This window comes from Equus caballus, chromosome 19, assembly GCF_041296265.1.
Source record: "Equus caballus isolate H_3958 breed thoroughbred chromosome 19, TB-T2T, whole genome shotgun sequence".
In the NCBI taxonomy this organism is placed as follows: Eukaryota; Metazoa; Chordata; class Mammalia; order Perissodactyla; family Equidae; genus Equus; species Equus caballus.
In genome coordinates, this window is record NC_091702.1 from 59831566 (window position 1) to 59856258 (window position 24693).

Consider the following 24693-nt stretch of genomic DNA (forward strand, 5'->3'; position numbering starts at 1 on the left):
AACACAGCCTATGGGTTAATTGGAAACTAGCCTTCTTTGGAACTCTAGAGAAATCACTTTACAAAAATACCTAATCACTAAAAAATATCCTATGCAGGAAGTCTTTTTACTAGTTTTCAAAGGGTTATTTTCATGTAAAATAAAGATACAATAGTAAAAGCCTCAACATTTTTAAAGCACCCATTTTCCACTTGATGGTCCTTTTTTTTTGATGTCAGACATTGCTAAGGAGTAAGGTCTTTTTTTCTTTTTTTTCCCACATAGATGTAAAAAACCCCTTTCATTCTCCAGGTTTTGTTGATTTTGTTTCCTGGTTTTCTCACTTTTGATTGCCTGCACCCTGGTCAAACCACCTCCCTGCTCACTGGTTATGATGGAAATGGCGAATACCATCCACTCCTTCACTGCAGCCTTTCTAGACTTATCCCAGCCCATTCCTCACACTGCCACCATAAAGATGGTTTTAAAACAAGCATAATCATAACCCTGGAGCAGAGATTCTTAATCTGAAATCATTTGTGGTTGATAACTTTAGAAATCTGTGATTCCTTTGAATTATAGACAAAAATTGTGTTTATGATTATTTTATTTCAGGGGAGAAGGATTGGTCTTTTATCATATCCTTGAAAGAGGCATGATACTCCCGATCCACAGAGAATTAAGATGATGAATAATGATGAGAATAGCTGATGATCTCAACACACACACCCACAAAAGTCTCCATTATTTATCTGGAAATGCAGTTACTAGAAATCCAAACGGCATCTGTGAGTGATTGCTATTCTTTTCTCCCCATATAATGGTGGCAAGAGAATGACAGTGAAGTGTCTGTCAAAGTGAATCACGAATACGTTCATTAGAAAACAGGCTGTTAAAATGGATCAAGTATTAATATATTTTGCATATCACAAAAAAGGCCTAAATTAAGGAAAGCTGTGGAAGAGCAGATAGCTATTTTTCAATTATATATGACCAATGTGGCATATTTTGATATCTTAGTCAGTAATTCAAAGGTCTGGAAATGCCATAGCTGCCTATGTATTTTGGGGTCACTGCTTTTACCACAGGCAGTGGATCTAGAAATTCCTAACCCAATCAGAACATTCATGCTTTGACTTTTTCTTATTTGTGCAATTACCGAGATTGCACTTCATTGAACACTTTTATGTTTATGCACATGAATATTTACTGGGAAATAAACTTGAGCATTAAAAAAAGTCCTCCAGCTTCCTTGACTTCATCAGGTTGTTTGTGGAGAGGCTATTTCACAAGCACTCAAGCTACAAATCAAGGGGATGTGACACCTTTTTATATTATCAGGCAACATGGGGAAGAAAAAAATGAAATGGAGTTTGTGAACTTTATTACTCAGGGTGACAAGTTAATATGTGGGTGATGGTGTGCTGCTCCCAAATGAGATTTGTAGCATCCTCGGAACTGCGTAAAATGTCTAAAGAGAGAGGGAAGTTTCCGTGCCATAGACAGACTTGTTGACTCTCCTGAGGAAGTCAGACTGCAAACTTGTAAGTCCACAATCGTTTGCAAGCGATAAAGTGTGTGAAGTGGAGAACAGGGAGAGATCGTGCTTGCGTGAAGAATTTTAATGAGCTAAAGTTTCTTTTCTTCTTATTAATTTCAGCAGAGGGAGGGCAGGGAGATAAGGAAGTCATCAATCTCCCAGATATCTTTTTGCCCTACAAAAGGCAATGGTTGATTTGGTACAAGCATTATAAAGCAGGAAGCCAAAAAATAGAATCACATCAAACATGATTTTATAGTTGTTATCATTCCTAAGAATATCCCTACTCCCATGGGCATGTGTCTTAGATAGGAGAAGGCTATTGGAATTCCTAGTCTGTGCACTGAGAGGCTGTTGATCCTTTGGAAAGGATGTGCCTATTGGATGTGACAGGCCTGCCCCAAAGGCATTGCTGGGTCTGTTCCCAGACCTACTCGTGATTCAAGGCTGTGAATCTCCTCTTTGCACATAAGAGAGGTGAGTTATATTACTTGCTGGGTAAAAAGGAAGGCAGGAGATGAGTTACCTGAAGCCACCTGACTCATCATTATCCCCTTCAGTGTTGACATGATGTCAGGAGAAGACCACTGGATCAGACACAGCTAAAGCGTTCTTTCCAATCTGCCTACTGGGGGCTTGTCTGTCTTGCTGTGCCAGTGCAGGTGGAAACCAGGTAAACTCAAACCAGTTGTCTGATTAAATGGACCAACTATTTTAATCATGGCCCAAATAAATGGCATTTCTGTGTCAATTTCCACATGTATACTTTGGAGCAAATACTTATCTTATATTCTCATCTCATTTTTTCCAGAGGGCACTTAGAAGTATTGGAAAATTGTTTTGAAATCCTTGTTAAAACCTAAGACTGAGGCTCACGATACTTTTCATCTTTATATGGGTATTCTCAGTTTAAATAGCTTTATATTTTTACCTTTTCATTTAACAAATATACAATAATTTGTTCCTCTTTGGGGGGCTAAAATAGAATCACTGACAGGAAACATAAATGTCCACTCGGCCCAGAATTCGTACATGTTTCTGAGACGGCACTAAAACGTTTGATCTAAAATAACACGTATTTCCCAGATCAGACCTTCATTTATTTTTTAAAAACTTACTTAACTATGAAAGATCAGGACTTGTACTTGCAGTCTACTATTCGTGTATTAAATCAGTGAGCAGAATGGCCTTAAAAGGGACATTCAGTTGAATCGAAGAAAACATTATTTGAGTGCCTATTATATGTCAAACGCTGTGAAAGGCATTGGGGAGAAAAAGGCAAATATTATGCCATCTAGGAAAGTAAGTAAATATATTAACAAACAACTCTAATACAATGCACCAAGTGCTATGGAAGGGAATTTGATTGTGAGATTTCAGGGTTAGTGGATTTCTGATTCAGTTAATCTCATCTGCCAAAGAAAATATTTTTGTGGTGAGGAAATGTCACCTCTGTTCACCAGTGGAAATGACTATTTATCAAGTTGTCATTTACTTGGATAATTTTACCAGGTATTTCCTAACAGATGATATGGAGGGAAAACAAAACTGTGTCCAGTAGAGCCATCTTTGACTTATGAACTCTGACACTCATAACGTTCAGTGCGCTGTGCATACGTAGTCCCCTGCCCGTCTGGTCTCCTGTTGAAGGACTAGAGAATTGGTTTCAGTAGCATCTAGTACTAAAGCAAGTCTTCACTGTGGTTAATTTTATTCCTCCCTTCCTTGGGCCCTTTTTCCCAAATGAGAATATTGACTGAGTACAAATTTAATTGCTTCCAAGGTTTTCAGAAAAGGTATGGCCACACTCTTGCTTTGCTCCTTATCCCAAGGCTGAGTTTTAATTGATCTTTTTTCCTCAGAGACTTTTTCGGTTTTGTTTATTACCACTTAGAAAAAAGAATCAGTTGCACGTTCCAATTCAGGAAGTTCCTGAATTCCAGAACTCTGAACAAAGGGCACAAAGGAAGAGTTAGGGCTGCCCCCTAATCTTCCCTCCGTATCTTCCTCAGACCGGCTATGTCAATAACTGGCATGACACCTAAGCCTTGTGCAAAGACTTCCTCCACAGTCACCTTCCTGTCACCCACAAGGAGCCTCCTTGGCTCTTCATCCTCTTGCTGTCACAGCATGACTTCCCCTTGTCATCCTGTCCTGTTGGGATCTGATGGCCTCATCACTACTCTGGAAACCCCATGGGGCTTGAGCTCTTATCCTTGTCTCTGGCACTTGCACTGGCTCAGCTCTCTCTCAGTAACTGTGGGCAGGAGTGCCCTGGCCCCTTGCCCAGCTCCTTAATAATATAAGCTGGAAACCAATGTGCAAGCTGTCTCCACAAGCGACCAGACCATGTTGACTTACCAAAAGGAACATGGTAACCCCAGAAGGCGTGGCCATGGTGAAGGAGTCCTCGGATCGAGAGAAGAAACTCACTTTGGGATACTAGAAGCTTTTTGTGACTGGACACAACTTATGTCCCTTTAGTTAAGAACCCCAGGGGACCTGGGAGAAGGCTAGTGAATTACTTGAAATGACAGGAGTTGTGTGTCCTTGATAAGTAATATTATGTAACCTGGGTTTTTGATACAGATTTCTGCTGCACAATGTCCTAAGGCTGTCTGAGTTTTACCGAATAATTTCTCCTGATTAAATTGTCTTACTCTTCTGAGTGGGGCCGAGGCAGACTAATTGTCTTAACTGTGAAGAGCTGATAGAGTTTTTTATCTCTTTGGGGGAATGTTTAAAAATACGTAAAGCAAAATTACATCACCTTAAGTACACTGTGAGTTTAAAAGCACAGATTCGGCCCCGCCAAATTTTCCTTTGCCTTGGGGAACTGGAATAATTATATTATAGGTGCAGATAAAATAAGTTTTCTCTCACAGGCAGACTTTTGTGATTCTACTCTGGACTTTTGGTTAGGAATTCTTTTCAGTTTCTTAGAGGAGCTGAATTAAACTGCTGCAGTGAGGCCAGAGGGGGGCACCAAATAATCATGATTGATAGAGTGGCGGCTGAGCGGCTGTGGGTGTCTGTTTTGAGCATTTTGGGCGGAAAGCATATGGAGGACTCTCAGTTTACTGAGTCATCGTCAAACCAGGAGCAGACGCCCTAGCTCCGGTGACCCCAAACGTGCTCAATTGATGGGAAGCAGTCCTTGGCTGCATCTGTGGTTGCAAACATCTTAGAAAGCCTCTGCTTTCTTTTAACTCTTTCCTTATTTCACTAATCAGAGCACAGCTGTGGGAAGAATGGAGAAACTTTGTCACATCCTCGGAAGGTGCTGGGCTGGGTCTTTCTTGATTTTTCTCTGTGAGGCAGAGAAATTATTAGCAGTTTTCCAGCTTTAATTGTTCTTGATAAGTTGCTGAAATTTCTCTTTGGTTTTTGAGAAAGGGGGATACATTTATTTTCATTTTATTTTATTTTTTTAAAGATCGGCACCTAGGCTAACAACTGTTGCCAATCTTCCTTTTTTTTTTTTTAAGGATTGGCACCTGGGCTGACAACTGTTGCCAATCTTTTTTTTTTTTTCTGCTTTATTTCCCAAACCCCCCTGGTACATAGTTGTGTATCTTAGTTGCAGGTCCTTCTAGTTGTGGGATGTGGGACGCCGCCTCAACGTGGCCTGACGAGCGGTGCCATGTCCGCCCCCAGGATCTGAACCCTGGGCCGCCGCAGCGGAGAGCGCGAACTTAACCACTCGGCCACGGAGCCGGCATTTTAAAATTCATCTTCATCTTTGGCTCCCTGAGAAAAGTCTGCTTCCCTTGCCATATTCCCTCAGGCAGGACTTAGAAGTTGAAGACAACTTTCAAAAGTGTTCCACCACAATCCTTGCAGTTTATTGAGGACCGAAAAGTTGTGTTTCATGTCGTTGGTACCTACTGACCCTTGTGACCTGCGGTTTGCTTACGTGTGTCCTTATTTGTGGTGGATTAATTGAGGGCAGGGGCTAGGACGAGGGCAAAGAGGTTGGAATGTCCTCTGTTCAAATGAGAAGGATATAGATATGCTTACTCTGTTCCTTGCCAACACATGATGGGTTCTGACTCTTCTTGTAAAATATGTGTGAATACCAAAAGTGATTAGCAACGATCAGGTGAGATTTAAAACTCATTTAGACCCTGGACTCTCATTTATCACTTTCATTCTCCTTTTCAATTTTCAGTATGGTTTAGGGGTATTTCGAGGAGTCCTTTACTGTCTCTTTTCATAAGATAAAATCTGGGCTTGTTTTCTTTCCCTTTGCGGGGATAACGACAAGTAAACCAATGCAGGCAGAACAGTTCTGACTCAGGGAGATGGAGCCTGCGAGGATCCTTGTAATGCTGGCCACTTTGTATGCCCACATTTTAACTTAGTGTTTAAGAACTTGGACTCTGGAGCCAGACTGCCTGGGTGTGAACAAGGGTCTGCCTCACTGTCTGTTTGACCTTGGCAAGGTGCTCAGCCTCTCTGTGCCTCAATTTCCTCCTTTGTAAAGTGGGGTAATGATAGTATCATAGGGTCATTGTGAGAATTAAGTGAATTATTATATATATAGCAGTTAGAACAGAACCTGGTATATAGTATTTCATAAGCACATGCTAGATAACTGTTTAAAGGCAATGTAAATCCTATTATGCCTGTCTTACAAAATTTTTATTTCTCCAGAGAAATTTACCCTCAGGTGATGTTTATGTGGGCACATATTGACTTAGGTGTTTCCTTTTCTCAGTTTCCTGGCTGGTATTCCAGGACTCTATGGCTATCTCCTTTTTTTGGGGGTGAAGGGGGTGGAGATTAGCTCTGAGCTAACATCTGCTGCCAATCCTCCTCTTTTTGTGGAGGAAGACTGGCCCTAAGCTAACATCCGTGCCCATCTTCCTCTACTTTTTACGTGGGATGCCTGTTACCACATGGCTTGCCAAGGGGTACCATGTCCACACCTGGGATCCGGAACAGCAAACCCTGGGCCACCAAAGTGGAACGTGCAAACTTAACTGCTGTGTCACTGGGCCCGCCCTCTATGGCTATCTCTTATGCACATAGAAACCTTTACGAGAGAAGAAATGGAACCTCCAAAATCTTGTACAAAGATCATATTACAAGTGACTCCTCAACATAATTTATTTAACAAACATTTATACAGCACTTGCTATGTGCCACGCACTGCTTTAAAATACTATGCAAATATTAACTCATTTAATCCTCATTATAACATGAGAATATTTGTTGAATTTCAATTAAGTGATGTGGAATAATCCTCTATCCCGGTGTCTGACATGATAATCCTTCAATAAATATTTGCTGAAGGAATGAATACCTGTGAGTGACTCAATCAGTCAGTCTGTCTTGTTTGCCATCAAAAAGCAAACAGCACACCAAGATGTTATGTCAAGTGGCCTGATGTGTTCTCCGAAACCGGAAACAGCTGACTCCTCCACAGCTGTGTTCAGTTGTACTGAAGGGACTACAGTGGCCTAAATGTTCCTGTCCCTTTCTCAATATTAAATCACTTTTTATTTTAATAATCAATTTGGATCTTTTATTTTTAAGATTTTATTTTTCCTTTTTCTCCCAAAGCCCCCCAGCTCATAGTTGTGTATTTTTTTGTTAGTTGTGGGTCCTTCTAGTTGTGGCATGCGGGACACTGCCTCAGCACGGCCTGACGAGCAGTCCCATGTCCGCACCCAGGATTCGAACCGCCGAAACCCTGGGCCGCTAAAACAGAGCGCGAGAGCCTAACCACTTGGCCATGGGGCCGGCCCTGCAATTTGGATCTTTAGATGTCATAGAATAAAGTCTTTGGTGACTTGTAGACTGTTACACTCACCTTTATTGATAGCTCAATACACCATTCTAAATTTCCCTTTGTTTTGGATTTTGAGCAAAAAGTATTATGGTTCCATTTAAAACATTAAAATTTGCCAATTTTTTCTCACTTTTTGATTTGCATCCTTTACTTCTTATTTTATTTTTTTTGCTGAGGAAGATTCACCCTGAGCTAACATCTGTGCTTGTCTTCCTCTATTTTGTATATGAGATGCTGCCACTGCATGGTTTGATGAGCAGTGTGTAGGTCCACACCTGGCATCTGAACCCAGGAACCCCAGGTTGCCAAACAGAGCATGTGAACTTAACCACTATGCCCTTGGGCCAGCCCCTGCATCCTTTATTTTTATTCTAATCCTGGAAAACATACTTGCATCATATTTCTTAATTTGTCACTGTCCTGAGAAGATTAACAAATACTTAATATTTTCTAATGCTTTTTCATAATTGAAAATACCCACATATTAAGCCTGAGGGATAAGTTACCTTAAAAATATGTCAGATCTATTCAAACATGCATTTGGGAACACTTGAGAGGTAAACGCCAGTTTTTTATGAAGCTACAATAAATGCTTTTATTCAACATGTTATTGCTCTAGTCAATTGTGGACATTTTTTATAGTTACTAAATTAGTTGCATTTAGCCTGAAATCGTACTTGTTGAAGCACAGTTGACATGATGGAAAAGAATCAATGTAATAACAGCCTGAGACTTCCATAGTCTCTGTGTCTCGCTCTCTCTCTCTTTTCTCTTCCTCTCCCTCTTGTCCTCTCAGTCTCTAGCTACCAATCGAACCAGCTTCCTAGCTGTGCCAAGCATCTGGTGAAGTGGAATTTAAATTTTTTATGGAACTATTGAGATATGGCAATTGAAGGGCATCTGGAAAAGTGTGGGTAGGTTTACACGAAGAATTCAGGTCCCTTTAGTGATTATGAAGAAGTGGAGAGGAGAGATCAAATCTACAACCTCTTGTCTCTGAGATTAAACATTGCTGATACTGCTGAGGTAGACATGGGTGATTTTGGACGAGTCCTGGGTTCAGGGAAGTCAACAAGTCTTCTGAAATCACAGTATTGGTAAAAATAACAGTTGTCCCTGTGCCTCATCCACAGTGGTCAGAGGTGGAAGGTGGGTTGAAGTTTATGAATTGATAGTCAGTAAAATCTGCCCCAGTCCAACCACGTGACTGTCAGGCTTGAAGCCAAGTGGCTGTTCAAGTGACCCTAAAAATTCCAGTCTAATTTGGACGTGCTTTTTTGTGGGTAGCCCAGGCATGGGGGCAGTCTCCTCACTGCATGTTGAAGGTTTGTTGATGTAGATGAGGGGCAGGGTGATGAAGACAGCGTATCATTGGAAAGTCTAGATTTCAGCTGGGAACTGAAGCCTCATGTTTTGGCAATAGGGACAGAGGGCACGCCCCTAGGAGCAACAGGTTTCCAATAGGGATTATGGCACCTTCCAGCCTTAAGGGACACATCTTAACTCTGTCTCCAGACATGAGAAGTACAAGCTGTTGGTCTTAGATACCAATAAATGTCTTAGAGGATTCCTGGACATCTCAGATGGTGGTAAGGGGCTGACTGCCTGGAGGAAAGAGATTGCACTTGTTTGTTTAAACCTATCTTGTTTATTTATACTTATACATGTAGGTATTTAATAAAAATTTAGGTGGCTCAACAAATATTTGTGGCAAAAATATTGAGTGGAATTAGAAGCTTGAGTATTGTGCTTCAACACACCACTGAGGGGCTCATCTCCCTCTTTACATGCCAGTCTGTAAAGTAGGACCCTCCAGTTTCAGTTTACACGTTTATCGCCTCCCCGACATCCCCTGTAAATCCTCTTCGGCCTCCTCTCTTGATGATGTCTGCCCCTCTAATCAGGGTTCAGCACGTTGGACTCCACCCTTCAGGCCTCCATCAAATCAGATGGATCCTCTCAGTCCCCCTTGAACTTGCCTTGCTCATTATCACCCCAAAGTACTTCTCGTGCCATTTCTCTTCCCTGGTCTTCCTCACCTTTCCCTTTTCAGCTCTACAAATATTTCCCACTCTTTAAGGTTGAATCAACCTTTTTTGGCTACTTTTCCCAAATTTTTGCCCTTTCTTTAAACCTCTGCAATTTCATTTATCTTAATAGATAGAAACTTAAGAGGAAGGGCCACACCCCTGTTATCTTCTGTCTACTGCATTGCACTCTGGTCAGGTGCAACCACAAACCAGGTACTCAAAAATCCTCATTTGCTTAATCTGCTTTGAACAAACTCTGCCCTCCCAAATTTCAGATTACTTCAGATAAATTAGGTTTTTTAGGGGAACCAAGAGCCCTGTTTTGTTTTATATTTATCTCCTTCAGACTCTCCTTGATTCTAATCGTGGCAGAAAACTTGATACAGTTGGAAGTTTTCTCTCTGGTGGACAAAGGTGTAACGAGAATAGATGTTCCAAAACATGACTTCAGTCATCAAGGCCATTATCTGAATAGGGTTTCTAGCAAGTTCTTGAAGAATGTTTATTTAAAATCTTCTGAAAGGCTTTAGGCTAAAACTGATCTCATTAGACAGATGCATCTTTCCAAGCTACAGTGCTCAGATTTATGATAATAATAATAGTGAAATAATTGACTTTCACAGTATATTTTAAGCTCCCTGAGACCTTATTGTTAGGCACACATAGTAGGTTCTTAAAAGCTCTTTGATGGAAAGTTAATATATTTTAATATATAATTTTTTGAGCGTGCCATTCTGTTTTGGCACATTGCCAAGTATAATGTACTTGCATAGAAAGTTCTGTAAAATGATCATTTAGGATCAAATGTAAAACCTTTTTAAGGTAGGTAGAGGTGCCTTCATCTTCACACAGCTTGGAATACAAAAAGATGCTTTTACCCAGAGATTATATTGTTTTCTTAGATTCACAATAGCCCATTATTATAATTACATTTTAGCACAGATCAACAGGAAGTCAGCCTTATTATCTTTCCAATTTCAATTTTTCTTTCTCCTTCTTAACTAACTTCTTTCTCAAAACTATTCACAGGCATTTAAATTAAATTAGTATTCTTTAGGTTACATATGATGTAAATTAATATTTTCTCTGGATAAGTGGTTTATGATTATTTTCATAGTTGCATTATGGACTTTGGTGGTTTTCAAAGAATACATAATTTAAATTCTGACAAGCTTTTAAAACATTTTCTTCTAAGTAATGCCTACAAATTAGTCCTTTCTTCCCCTTCCTAGACTGAGGCTGTGACTGAAATGTCGCATGGGAATAGGATCATAAATTTCTGTTATATCTGGATCTACGTCAACAGGAAGACCTAGGGGTAAGTCGGAGCATTGTTAAGGATGATTCTGGAGCCTGCTTGCTGATATGGGCTAGTGGCTGAGGACTTTGTAAGTTTAGCTTTTAATCTGCTGTCAACAGTATCATAAATGGCAAAGGAAAATAAAGTTTAGTCTTATGAGGAAGGCTCCATTGATCTGACCCTTTCTCTGAATAAGTTGACAAAAGATCTCATTCTCTATGATGTGAGAGAAGAATACCAGTGACAGTGTTTTGCTGCATGAAGTATATCCTAGTTTAAATTAGTGGCATATAAAGTTCTTCTCTTGCCTAAACAAAAACCATATTAAATTGAGCATGTTTTTTATTCCGCAAAGTGAAGTTAAATTCTTAGACAGTTATTTTTTCAGTTGAAATTTATTGAGTTCATAGAAAACAAGTTACATAGCCTTCCAAAGAATATATTACATGCTTTTGTGGTTTGGTTTTCTCTGGCATTGTGTGGTTTTTAGAAAATCTCCCAAGTTAAATAGATTAAAGTAGAAATTGAAAGAAATTAACCAGAGATATGGCAATAAATTTGCAGATAAAGATTTCTTTAAATAAATGTTCCCTGTAGTATCATTTATGTAAGTAATCTGAAACTACCAAAGTCTCCAACAATAAATATATTTTAGAAAAACCATGACCTTTCCATTAATGGACTATTAGTTAGACTTTAAAAATGTTTTCGAAGAAGTTTTAAAAGCACAAGACATTTTTCCTAATATAGGAAAACACACAGCAGCAACAACAAACCCAGAAAACCAACTGCATATACAGCAGAACCTTGGTTTGTAAAGACAACCCAATGCGTGGGCCTAAGGCAAAGTGCTTGAGGGCCTCCTCACATTGAATCCTCACAGGGGCACAATGAGATTGTTCTGGGCAACTCGGAAAATTCCGCTGTCAAGGACTGGTTCCCTGGACAAATAGTTTTAGGGGATCATTTTGAAGTTCAAAATCATAGGCCAACAGTTGGAAGGCATGTAAATTGGGTATTGGAAGAAATTAAATATGCAAATGTAATGAATATAACTGATTTTAAGAGTGAATGTCTTTGGAGGAGATGCAATAACTGCTGTTGTTGATCTTGGTTCTTAAAGTATAAACTGGCCAGGTAGGTTTCGGCGTTAAAATACCTAATGGGGCTTGGTTCCCTCTGTAGCCGTGGCTAGATCACCTCTCTGCTCCTTCAGACCTGAGGCTCCCCTAAGGTCAACCGCTTTGCTCCAATGAAAGGGAGCAGTCTCTTTGATCCAGCTTGGGTTCCAGTCATGGTGACTTTCCCCTGAGGAACTCCAAAGAGGAGGCCATCTCCTCCCGAAGCAGAACTGAAAGAACCAACATGTCGGGAGCCCAGGGTGTCTGGAATGTGCCTCTGTCATTCTTCTCCACTCCTGCCGTTTTCCCGTCAGCTACACTGACATCTGAAGGGTTAGAGAGTGGTGCTGTCTGTTGAGCTGACATCCTTCACTTGAGATTTTAGGGTTTGGGTAAGTGGCAGCAATAAAATGTTCATGCTAGGGTGTCCATTTTCTCGGAAGAATCGTTACGTCACATTATGGTGCCAATGTATGCACATGCAGGCCAACCGGCTTTAATGCAGAGGAGAGTCAGGCTGTGATTTTTCACTTAGGAACGAGAACTAAACTTTGGTTGGTAACTTCATTTTGCATATGAGTAAAACTAAAACATAAAGAAGACCATAATTTGCCTAAAGTCACTCATCTACTCATGACAGAGAGGATTTCGCCCCAGCTCTGTCCAGCTTCAAAGCCCTTGGTTGTTTCAGTAGTGGGATCAAAGGGAGTTTTTCTTCCTCTTTTGTTTTTTTAATATTTCTTCTTCATTTTCTAAATCTTATATGATATTGCTTTTATAATTAAGTAATAAATGCTATGAAAACAGAGATAAAACATTTTTATGTAATCTGAAAAAGTAAGAAGGACGAGATTTTTCCTATTGGTGAGAAATATGTCCCTGCTTCTCTTTTCCATCCTGGACTATTCGCTGTGATTGCACCTGCCATGGGATGCTAAAACGACCTGAAGACAGGTGGAGCGATGTGTTCTGGACCTGACAATATCAACCTCGATCTACAGTTTTAGTAAAGGCTGGGCCATCAGACTGTGCAAAAGTGAGCGTACATTATTCACTAAAGCCATTCAAGTGCTAATTCCTAATGAAAACACGGAACAATAAAAACAATTCAGAAGATATTTTTTAATATGCACTACTTGACTTCTTCAAGTTCCAGCAGGATTCTGTTTAGTTGTAGAAACTTGAATCTATACAAATCTGCATGCATATAATCTTCAGTCCTCTTTGGGCTAGGTGTGCTTGCCCTCAGAGAGAAACAAAAGGTCTGGAATGCACTTTTATTCATGAAGCTGCTCTCTTTAGACTTCTGAGGAAAAGAGCTGCTAGGTGGATGAGTAAAATACGTTACTTCTGTTCTGACATGTCTGCCATCCAGACTAGCTGATACAGTGCACTTAATGATCCTTCTATAGTCAAAACTGACATTGAGACTGACAAAAAGGATTCGGGACAAAGAACTGTGTTCACCTGCAAATCAGCCTAAAGCTTCACCAGGAGCTGAGCATTTTCTGCTCCTGTATTTGGCTTAAGCACATATTTGTATCTATGTAAATTGAATGCTCCTTTATTACTGAAGGATTTTATCCTGGGCAAGGGAGGGGAGAATTAGGATGGCACTTGAGCTCTTTGATAAGGAAAACTGTGTGGCTTGATCATTCAAGAGCTAAAAGTCACCAAATCAGGAACTATTCAAATTCTTTTTTATCTGTTGAAACATCTCCAGTTGAGCCATGTTTATAAATGAAATAGTTCAGAGGCATTTCAGAAGTATGTACATTAAAAAAATTCATTTGATTCTGACACTTATATAAAACTTCAAGTGCTTTATAAAAAATCCTAGATGTCGAATGATTGAAGATTGTTAATGGAGGTGTGGGCAGTGAAAAAAAATTGGAAGTTGGGGAAATGGAGTGATATTCAGAGACACAACTAATTTAGGCTGTCTCCAAGGCAGGCCTTAAAGGACTGAAAATTCAAAGGGTTTTCTGAAGAGCAGCCCGTTTTGGTTTACATCCTACCTTATGGGATGTTCAGCTTTAAATCGTGTCTAAGCCTATGGTTCCCAGAAGCTTGAGGGTCCATAGCTGCTGTGAATCCTGCCATAAGTCAATAGCAAACTTTCAAAATGATAAGAATTCTTCTGAAACTGTTAGTTCTTAGCAAATCACGTAGCTCTGAGAATCTTTCACCAATGCCCATTAGTTTTAGGGCAATAACTAGAAGATAATTAGCCTAGCAGCTCACTCAGTGATTTTCCACTAGGAGTGATAAATGTCAATATTGATCTGTATGGTGTCAGTTCCTCTGTGTGTATCTGCTTTATACCAAATCCAGGCAACCCTGGCTATTTGGGATGATTGACTTGGACTGGTAGGGGTGGGCTCCCCTCTGACTCAGCCCAAGAACGTTGGTGACTCCGTGGACTCAATATCCGGGGAAGAAGTGAATGAAACAGGTAGAGAGAAAACCCTAGCGATTCCTTCTAGGGATTAGTTCATGCCAATAAATAGAATATTTCAGAGCACTTAACTGATCAAGGAGAGGAACTTTTTCTGTATGAATGCAACCCGAAAATTCTATCAAAGCAAGAGTGGGATAAAAATCCTTCTACTGATACAGCTTATGGTGGATAAGGGAAGTAATCGAGGAGAAAAGAAAAACAGAGGCTCCCAGTGGAGATTATACAGAGCGGAGAGAAATTTTCTCAGGTAATAAACATTTCCAGTCAGGCTTTTACAGGGTGTTTGGGAAGAAAACAATGCCACAGAAATGCAGTTGAAGACGACGTTGAAATGATGAATTTTGCCATTTGTAATAAAGAGACCAAAAATTACTTTTGAATTATATTGAAAACATTAGTATAAAAAAGTGATCATTTTAATAGATAATTGTAGAAGATATAATCAGTGTCAAATGCATATGAGATCTGCAGATGAAAACAATTAGGTGGTCCTCCAACAGGGACCAGCAGTAAACCAGAATAGTGCTGAGTCATTTCCTCTGGTTTCCAGATACCCCGCAAGGAGGAGCCATGCTCTCAGCCCAGGACCAGGCTGCATGTTCTATAGGTGAGCGAATCTTTAGCTTTGTTGGGATCAGTAACAAAGTATTTGTTATTCAAATTTCCTGTTAAATTAATGAAACAAGGAGGCCCTTAGACTGAGGCGGCTCTGATGCCATGGCGGCTACGTAAGCAAACCAAAATCTAAGCCTGTAGATGCCTCAAGGTGGCGAAATCAAAACACTGAGGAGAACCAGTCGCAAACAGCCAACTAGGCTTTAAGCCACAGCCAATCCAGTAATTTCCGTTCTTTGCTTCTACACTTTCTCTATCTCTGCATAAATCCTCCCTCTCGCTTCTGTCCGGGGAGCACCCCAACCGCTTCTGGTTTGGCCCTGCCCTATTGGAATCCATAAATGCTCACATAGACTCTTAACATTTTTGATATGCCTCAGTTTGTCTTTTAATACTTGTCTCAAATTCGAATGAAGGTAGACTCTTTGGGGGGGACCTTTATTTTGCTGAAGTGGATGATGGGTGAGGATACAAACGGGGTAAATTAAGGGTGAACCACATTGCCCAATTTAAAGAAAGGATTGAGACATTGGGAAGGTAATCCCGAGAGCAGAGAGGCAGCCATAGATTCGGAGCAGAGTTCCAGGTGCCTGAAGTAGGAGAGGAAGTTGGGGGTAAAATAAAATCAGGTTAAAGAAGAGCGTTTCTGATAATTTGCTAGGCAGAACACACTGGAACCCTCTTTTTCGTTTTCCACATGGACCCTTCAGTAAAAACGACATTATTCATATGTTTGGAGTTATGTTTGTATGTTGAGATATGACAGATCAAGTCTGACTTCAGGACGTGCCTGGGAGGAGACAAGGGAAGCCCAGTGGGGAGGTCCAGTCTCATTTTGCTTTCAAGTGAAAAAATTGAATTTTAAACTGCATACAATTATTCTTTTATAATCTAAAGTGTGTTTAACCATTCTCCATCTTTGTTTATCTTTATAAAATACTTATTTAATCTCCCCCAAATATTATTACACATAATGAACTGAGTTGAGTGAATTTCTGCTGACAATTGCAGTCAGGATTCTGTGCCTAGAGGGGCGAGTGGGTGAATAGATGTTTTTATGGAATGATTTTAGAAAAACTTTCATTTCTATTGATGTGAGCTTGACATAATATGCCTACAAGTTATCGTTATTTGCAGATTAATAAGATAGTTTATAAGCTTCTTATCAATTTTGTCAAGATGTAATACTTTATGCAACTAATGAGGAATTGTTAGCACATAAATAACATTCCAAGAGTGTGTCTTGCCCATTTTAGTAAGTCAAATACTTATTCAATTGGTGATAAAAGCAAGATCTAAATTCAAGAGCACTTTATGTCCTTCCTCAGTTGACGGCATAACACAGAGTAAATTAAGCTTCTATATAATTTATTGGATTTTTAAAAGCTTTGTGCACTTTTTCTAAAATTGCCTTGAGGCATTTACAATAAAATTAATTTAAGTATCTGCATCTACTTACAGCAATAGTGATACATGCAAAAAGAAATTAGGAGCATGCAAATCAAGCAAGATGCCCGGTTACCCTTGCACTGTTGAAGGGTGCATTAAAAGTATATAGTTATTTTAATAAGGAAGGGTGAAAATCTTTCTTGTGTCCACTTTTGACATTCTCTGCACTTCTCTTGATAAAGCAGCCAAAAAATCAGACTAATATTTGTCAGTGATGATATAGAAGCTAAAGTTTAGGGGCTTCTCTTGGAATGTGGATGCACCAGTCTTTTCTTTTCTGTCCATTCCCTGCCAGAGCCCCTCTGCCCACAGCCTGTGTGGGGGCTGGCTCTGTAGGATGGCATATCCCACCCCCCACCCCCAACCCTCAGCCACCTGCCTGCTGCCAGGGGACTGCCCACATCCCTTGTTTTATGAAGTGGTCTTTTCTGTAGGTGTCAAAGGAACTTTGAAAATTTTTTGTAACTGATTTTGTTTTGCACTGTGACCCCTTTTGTGCTAATGGGGTAAAAACCTGAAGGGCCATTAAAGATAATTAAGTCTCCTCTGGGTACACCAGCTTCTTTTAGATAAATATTCTGTCTGTTCAAATTTCCAACTTACTACCAGCACTGTTTCCTTTTTACAAGCGGTGCCGCCTCCCTCTCTTCCTTCTGGAGCAAGCAGGTTGGTGCAGGAGGAGACTGAGTGATCTCACAGGGTTGGGTGGGAATGAGAGCTTTGGGGTGGGAATTGGAGGCTTGGAGGGGGCCCTAATCCAGCTGGTCCTCTGGGTCAAGCTGTCTGTCCCGCTTGTGTGTGGGCAGAGACCTCTGCCTCACTGCCTCTGTTCCTGACATGTGTGTTCCTGTTCTCTCAGCACCAAGAGTGCCGTGGGCTCTAAATTTTTGGGCTGCTCCTGATCATTTCTTCCTTCCCCGTCTCAGCTTTTCTGGTGCTCTGGAGACCTGAGATTGCCTGTGACTCCTGTTGAACTCCAGCCTGACAGTTGACCCTTCTGCTCCCTTCCTCAGCATCACTTCTCTCGTGGTGCTACTCCCCCAAGGGGAGTCACCAGCTGGCGACACCACCTATTCCCCCTGGGACAGAGCAAGCTTCTGGATTACTTACATGTCACACCTAGGCCCTGGAGAATGTGGGCTACTGTCTCAGGCCCTCTCTCTAAGTGTGCCATCAGCCATTTTAGTCCACCAGAGTCACCCCTGATTGGCAAGGCCAGTTTAAGGGGTTGCCTTCCAGAGTTCTGAATGGTACTTGGCTTCACTTTTAACTAATCTGGGATATTTCTAATGCCCTTCTTACCCTGATGCCAGATTCAGATCTTTGTAACATCTCCTTTCCTTTGCTCTTTTCCTCTTATTTTTCCCTATGAAGAAGGAGCCATTCACATATGAGAAATATAAAGGGAAAAAAATAGATAATCAATTTCGTGTAATCTTGAGTCAAATGCAGGTCTCACTCCCAGTGCTCCGGTGTCTGTTGTGTGCTGTGACATCAAATCCTTGGATACTTTTGAGTGCAGATGTACGGCCAGGGCTGTGTTAGCAGGTAATTGGTGGGGAGAGGAGAAGCAACGCATGGCATAGAAGAAGGATCTGTCACGGAACTCTTGCCAATAGCTTCCTGGTATCAGCAGTCAGGATGCAGCCCAGTTGCCGTCAAGTGTGGATTTGTTTTCACTCGCTCTGTTCATCTCCTGAGTGAGGGTATAGGACCAGCTCGATGACTTCTGTCTGCTTCCTGCCTTTACCCCTTCTGAGTGAGAACAGAGTAGGAGCCAACTGATAATTTTATTTTACTATATTCGTCTATAGCAACGGTATCAATTTCCTAGCACTGCCATAGCAAAATGTCATAGATTAGGTGGTTTAAACAACAGAAATTAATTTTCGCACAATTCTGGAGGCTGAAAGTCCAAGATCAAGGTGTCTGCAGGTTTGGTTTCTCCTGGGCTTGCAGATGGCCGCCTGCTCCCTGGTGTCCTCACCTGGTCTCTCCTCGGTGAGCTCACATCCCCAGAGTCTCTTCCTTTTCTTGTAAGGACACTAGCCATATTGGATTAGGGCCCTAACCAGTGGCCTCATTTTAAATTAATCACCTCTTTAAAGACCTTATCTCTAAATATGGTGACTTTCTGAGGCCCTGGGAGTTGGGACTTTGACATATGGATGTTAGGCAGGACATAATTCAGCCCGTAAGAGCAAACATATTCTAAGGAATCCACAGTAATTTGAATCGTAACCATTACTGAAACAAATCTTAATACCATCACTACTTTCCACACTTTAGAACACGAGAATAGTGAATGGTTTATCAGAGGTTTCAAAGCTCCGGAGAGAAAGTCAGAACTGAATTCTCTCCTCTTAGAGTGAACGGGATGTGTGTTCCTGCACTTTTAATTACACAAATAATACCTTAATACATGATCAGTGGGGAAATTTCAGACTGTACAGAAAAAACATAAAAAGTTGTCTTCTTTACTTTGTATTGTCTTTTTCCTAGAAGTTAAACATTTAATATTTTAATATCTATTCTTCCAGGTAAATAAACAATATTTATACACAAATATAAAGTACAGATTTCTAAATTTTGACTTTGTTTTTCAGGAGTGGAATAATACTATATGTACTGTTGTCTGGCTTGTTTTTTTTGACTTAGCCTGATGACTTGGAGTTCTTTCTCTGTTAGCTAAGGCAAGGTGTCTTAACCTTGGGACTACAGACTTTTTCGGCTCGATAATTCTTTGTTTAGAGGGTTTGTCCTCTGCCTTGCAGGATGTTTAGCAGCATCCTTGACCCCTACTCACTAGCACTCCCCCCTTTGCCAGTTGTGTCGACCAAAAATGTCCGCAGATATTCCTTGCCAAATGTCCCCTGGTGAGCAAAATTGCTCCCAGTTGAAAACCATTGGTACAAAGAGATTTCCCTAATTTTTAAAACCTGCTGCACAGTATCCAGGGTATGGATTACACCGTAGTTTATTTACCTATCCTGCTGTTGATGGACATTTAGGACATTTCCATTTCATTACCATTAGGATCAACGCTGCGTTAACCGTCCTTACAAATGACTTGTAAAGCGACTTGTACTAACATCGCTTTAGAGGAAGATACCTGGAAATTTGATTGCTGGGTCAAGGAAGATGCACAGTTCATATTTTGACAGGGGCTACCAAATTGTCCTTCAGAAGCTTTGCATAATCTACATTTCCAAAAGCGAGTGTTCGTTTCTCCACAATCTTGCCAACACTGAATCTAACCTTCTAATCTTTGCTAGTTCGTATGACTGAGCGTTTGTGTCTTGTTCTATTTCCCTAGTTACCAGAAGTCAAGCATCTCTGCACTTTACTTCTGTTTCTGGGGTTTATTCGTATTTCTTGCCCCTGCCATTTTTATGGGAGGTTTGATCTGTAGGATTCTTCATATGAATTTTGACTCCTAATCCTTCTACTGCTACAGACATTTTCTCTTAAAATTTTCTCCTAATCTGTTATTTGTTTTCTTACTTTGTTAACAGCCCTTTATCATCATAAATTTAAGTTTTTGTACAGTTAAGCGTTTAACTCTTATTTCGGAAAGCCTTCCAAACCTCTATTCTATACTACTTTATATTTGTATTCCTCTTTATATATTTTTATCATGCTTCACTTTTTACGGTTTAGATCTTCAATCATCTGTTATCTATTTTTTGTAAATGTTTTTATACAGGGGTATTTTCTCTATTCAGGACCCAAGCATTTGTATGAATAAGTTGGAAGCTATATGATCAATCTGCATATGGCTTAATCTGTCTAATGCAAATGTGATGATAGAACACAAATAAAACTTGCATTTCTCTCCTTACTAAAAATTCTTTGTAGATCTCCTGTCTCTCTTTCACACAGAGAATTCATGGCACTTGGGGCAGGTGAATTTCTGACTGTTGTCCCCGTTGCCTTCATCATTCCTGCTCACTGGCTGGCCACAGGTGGGTGGAATCCAGCTCTCCCTGAGTGGGCAGGTGAGGAGCAGGATTCTGATGATACGCCCTGGCGGATCCTTTTCAGAGAGCAGGATCACCATCCACACGGGGCCTTTGAATTCCTTCTCCATTTTGCTCTGGGCTGGCCTCCAATGAAATGTATACCATCCAAGACATAGGTCTTTTTCTCATTCCCTGGGTTTGTTACTTTGGCTGGCTTCCAAAGACACAGGACCGTCATATACCAGAGAACATACTGTTCTTGGACTGTGAAACCAAGAGGATGACCAGGTGAGGGCCGGGAGAGCCCAGGAGGCGGGGATTTGAAAGGGGCTCCTGGAAAGGGAGCAGCCCAGAGCCTGAAGCTTTAGCGGAGACGGAACAAGTCAGCGGTTTCCTTGCATCTCATTAGCCATTCTGCCCTCACACTGGGTGAGTTCAAACCCTTTCATATTCACTGCAGAGTAATTAAACTTTGTTCTCAGGAAGGAGAACAGTGAAAGAAGTAAAAAGCAAGCGCCTGAAAGAATGTGACACGAGTGAGACTGTACACGAAAAAGAACAAAATGAAAATGTAAGTGGGAGGTGACATCTGTTTCTTCCTCTGTGACCTATCTCCTGCCACTCCCCACTGCACCTTCTCCCTCAGCTCTGGCCACCCCGCCTCCTTGCTGCTCGGTGAACACAACACTAGTGTGCCCCTTAGGCCAGAGCACGCCTTCCCCACTGTGCCCGGCCCACCCACTCCCTTTCTTCAATCTGGGCACCCAGGCAGCCTGCTAGAGAGACCTTCTCTGACACCATCTATAAAATAGCTCACCTCTCCCATCCCACAGGCCCGGATTTATCTTTCCCTTTCTCTGCAGTGCTTCCTGCCTTCTGCTGTGCTGCAGACTCGCACAGTGCGCACATCCCCTCCTGCACATGGGTTACTGTCAGCCACCCTGCTGGAAGGGAAGCTGCCTCCACAGGGCAGTTTTCTGTTTTTTGGTTCACACTGCGCTTCAGTGCCTAGAACAGTACCTGGTTCTGGGTACATTTTTGTGCTGACTGAATGACTAGTTTGGGATTACTCAGCTAAGACACGGGGAAGGTGAGGCATGAAGTACCATCCTCAGATTCCTGATTTTGTCCTCTTACGAACCCCAAGGGATTGCATTTAAAATGAATTTTGGGATGAGGTAAATATACTTTTAGTGTATATTTTGTCTGTATCTTGTACGGTACGTCTAGCTTGTGGGAGTTTAAAGGGCATGTTAAATTCGCTGAAATAAATGCTGTTCTCAGTAACTTCGGAGTTTTCTGAGTTCAGAAAGTGCAGGCAAGGGGAGGCAGTATTACTCTGATAGATTTCTGCTGTCTGTGACAGCCTGCCCCTCTAGAAGAGGCCATCCATGCAAGTCTTTCTATTTAAGGCTCGTTTCGGTAAGGTGCACTTCTAGTGGGAGATGTCTCCTTTCATGAATAATGGAATCAATAAGAAGTTAGCAGAATGTTCCTTGAAAAATGTCCCCCAACAGAGTGCCTATTTAGGTAAAGATCTTCTGTAGTACCTGCTTCCCAATAATTATGGACATTATCTCTTCACCTTACGATATTATTGTGTGAAAAATAGCACACAATTTTAATGAGTGCTGTAACATCCGTGAATGAGGTCAAATAAAACCCGTGACTTCTGCTTCCCTGTTTTGTATATTTTGATAGGATGTTTGAATCTTTTTACCATATAAAGTAAGAAAAATGAATAGAGAGTATTGTGTTGAAATCAAATCCAATCTCAGATTTGATGTTCTCAGTGAGCTTATCCTGAGGCCTCAGCCAGGTGGAGCTTTCCTATCTTAGAACAAGGAAGTACTTGGGACTTTGCTGAAGACGCTTGCTGGCTTTGTATTCTAATGAACTAGATACGTGTTCCATCTGCTCTATCAGATCATTATTTTAAAATTTATAGCTGCAGCGGGATAGGCCTTTTTAAATTTTACAGTACATGTTGGAGATGTCAGTTTCATAAAAAATATAAAATGGGGTTTTTCCATTTGATTATATTTAAGGCACCACAAATGTTTCTTTAGTATAAGGAATATAATTTAACATTTATCAAACTATGTTACTAAATGCTGGGAAATGAGAGACGGCCCTTTGCCCTCAAAGGATTATGGTGAAAAAGCATTACAAGAAATATCTGGAATACATGGGGAAATAATAAAAAGAGAAATAGTGAGCAAAATTAAAATCTTGATGCCAACATGTAGGTACTGTACTAAGAGTTCTCACTGCAGAACTATGGCACAAAAAGAGTGCAAACATACACAGAAAGACAAATTAATAGAAATTTTCCTTTAAGTGAACAATGTAGTTACTAAAATTACAAAACTGGATATTTAAGCTTTACGAGAAATCTAGTGTTTACAGCTTCTAAGTGCACTTGGCAGCCTGACTGCTGGGACGGTCCCCTCCCATAGCCTGTGCATGGTGTGAAGAGTGAAGTAAGAATTCACTTGGATTATTTAACAAATAGTCTTGACTCTACTATCGAGTTGTTTGCATTTTTTCTTGACATCTTTTGCTTGTTTTTGGACACTGCCGTGTTTGCCTTCATATGGCAGAATCCTCGGCTGCAGGCTCGCTTCTGCAGCGATAATGCTCAAGGGTAGGTGAACTGACGCTTCCTTGGAGACTTGATTCCAAGGGGGATTGGCAATGCTGTGTCTCTCTGGTTCAGTCTAAATCTCATCTGTTGAACAGCTTCACTGGCCTAATGAGATACTACTAGAGGTGGACTGAAGCCCATCAGTTCAGTGGGATCCTTAGATACAACAGCATTGCCACACAGTGAATCCAAATAACACCACTCATTGGTTGACGATTGTTAAATGAAGTGGAAATCATTTCCAGCAAATGTCAAATGTAAGCCAGGGCTAGAGAGGATATTTGCAGAAAACAGTGCCCATAAAACTGTCAGAAAAATAAAATTTCCTTTGGTTAAAAACAGAAAAACCTAAAAAAATGAAATCTTTCTAGCCAAGCCTAACTTAGATGACTTATGTGGTGGTCATTTTCAAGGCTATGCTGCCCTCTCCCTCCCCATAGGCAGCAACTGTCATTGGGATAGGCCGTGGAGCATAAGCATTTATTTCTGAAAAGAGATATAAGAAAGAATGGTTTAGAAACTGGAATGATTTTCTCTTTTTCACTCCTGTCTAAATATTCATACACTTGCTCTTCCCTCTGCCACGCACAGGGTTTTGTATATCAGCCTATTACCAAGGATGATGTCACGATTGTGTGCTTCTTTCTGCGTGTCTTGCTTTTACAGGGCATTGACTCTGGAAATAATCACTGACAATTACTACTGTTAGTTACATAGTATGACAGAGACCCTTAGACTATTATCCTTCCGTGGCATTTTCATTACAAATCCCATTAAAATGCGATTTACTGTCTCAAGTACCCCGTACATTATCCAGAATTACTGTTCAAGGCTGATATTATAAACCACTCCATACCTTCCTTTTTTAATCTGTCAAGCAAAACTAAGGCTCTACCATCCAAAAGCTGTGTATATGTCGTTGTAAAAGAATGCCTATTGAGTCTTTAAAAGAAACTTTTACGTGAGGCTGTCTTTAATGGAGGCTTATGACATTCCTTTATTCTATTGTTGTTGGCATTAACCAGCACAGCTACAGTCTCTCAAGCCTTGCCCCTCAGGTCTAAGCCTGTCTGTAGAATGTAAGCCGTCTCAGGACAGGAGCTACGTCTTTCAAAGGTGCCATTTGAGTTTATAGTATTTAATATCCATGGATACAAAGTACTAAGTGATAATGAATATAATGAAGATCACTCTAGGATTTCTTTAATTCTCATTTCTTGTGAGAATCATAACAATACCAGTGCTTTTAATCTCGAAGATCCCACTGCCTTGTAGATCATTTCAGAAGCTGTCCCAGAACTCCCTTTGCCCTAGATTAGTTCCTGCATCTGTGTGCAGTGGGCCACCAAGCTCAGTTTCTTTAGACAGGATAGAGTTCAGTAGGGACTTACCTGAAAAAGAGCTTCTCGAAGTGCTGAATTTCCTCCAGCTCCGTCAGGAGAAAGGCTATCAGAGCTGTGTAACTGAGTCGGCCTGTAGAGTCTCTAGGTTTCCACCCCACTTAGTTCCTGCTTGTTATTGGTAGATGATGAGTCCAAACACAAAGACGCACAGGGAAAGCTGCCCTCTCCACCCCAGACTTGGTGCAGAGCCAGTGCACTGCAGTCTCTGGAGGGAGTAGCAGTCAAGGGCTCCAGGCCCTTGGCCAGCCGTGCTCCCAAGCATTTCTGCATTTCTAGTGCAAGCAGCTCCATTTGGGGGCCTCTGTGTTGAGGGACTTTGGCAGAAGCCTTTCTCAGGCGCTTCCGCTGGGAGACTTCCTTATCTAGAGGAGGGGGAAAACCTTGATGAC

At 40.9% G+C, this 24693-nt stretch overlaps 1 long non-coding RNA gene across 1 annotated transcript in view; it reads right to left on the minus strand.

The window, feature by feature from the left end:
- Window positions 1-24390, minus strand: part of LOC138919004 (uncharacterized) — a 44081-nt gene extending 19691 nt beyond the window's left edge. The window contains exon 1 of the long non-coding RNA XR_011428878.1: window positions 24293-24390. This is a non-coding gene — a long non-coding RNA (uncharacterized lncRNA). The remainder of the gene's footprint in view (window positions 1-24292) is intronic.
- Between the last annotated feature and the right edge of the window lie 303 nt (window positions 24391-24693).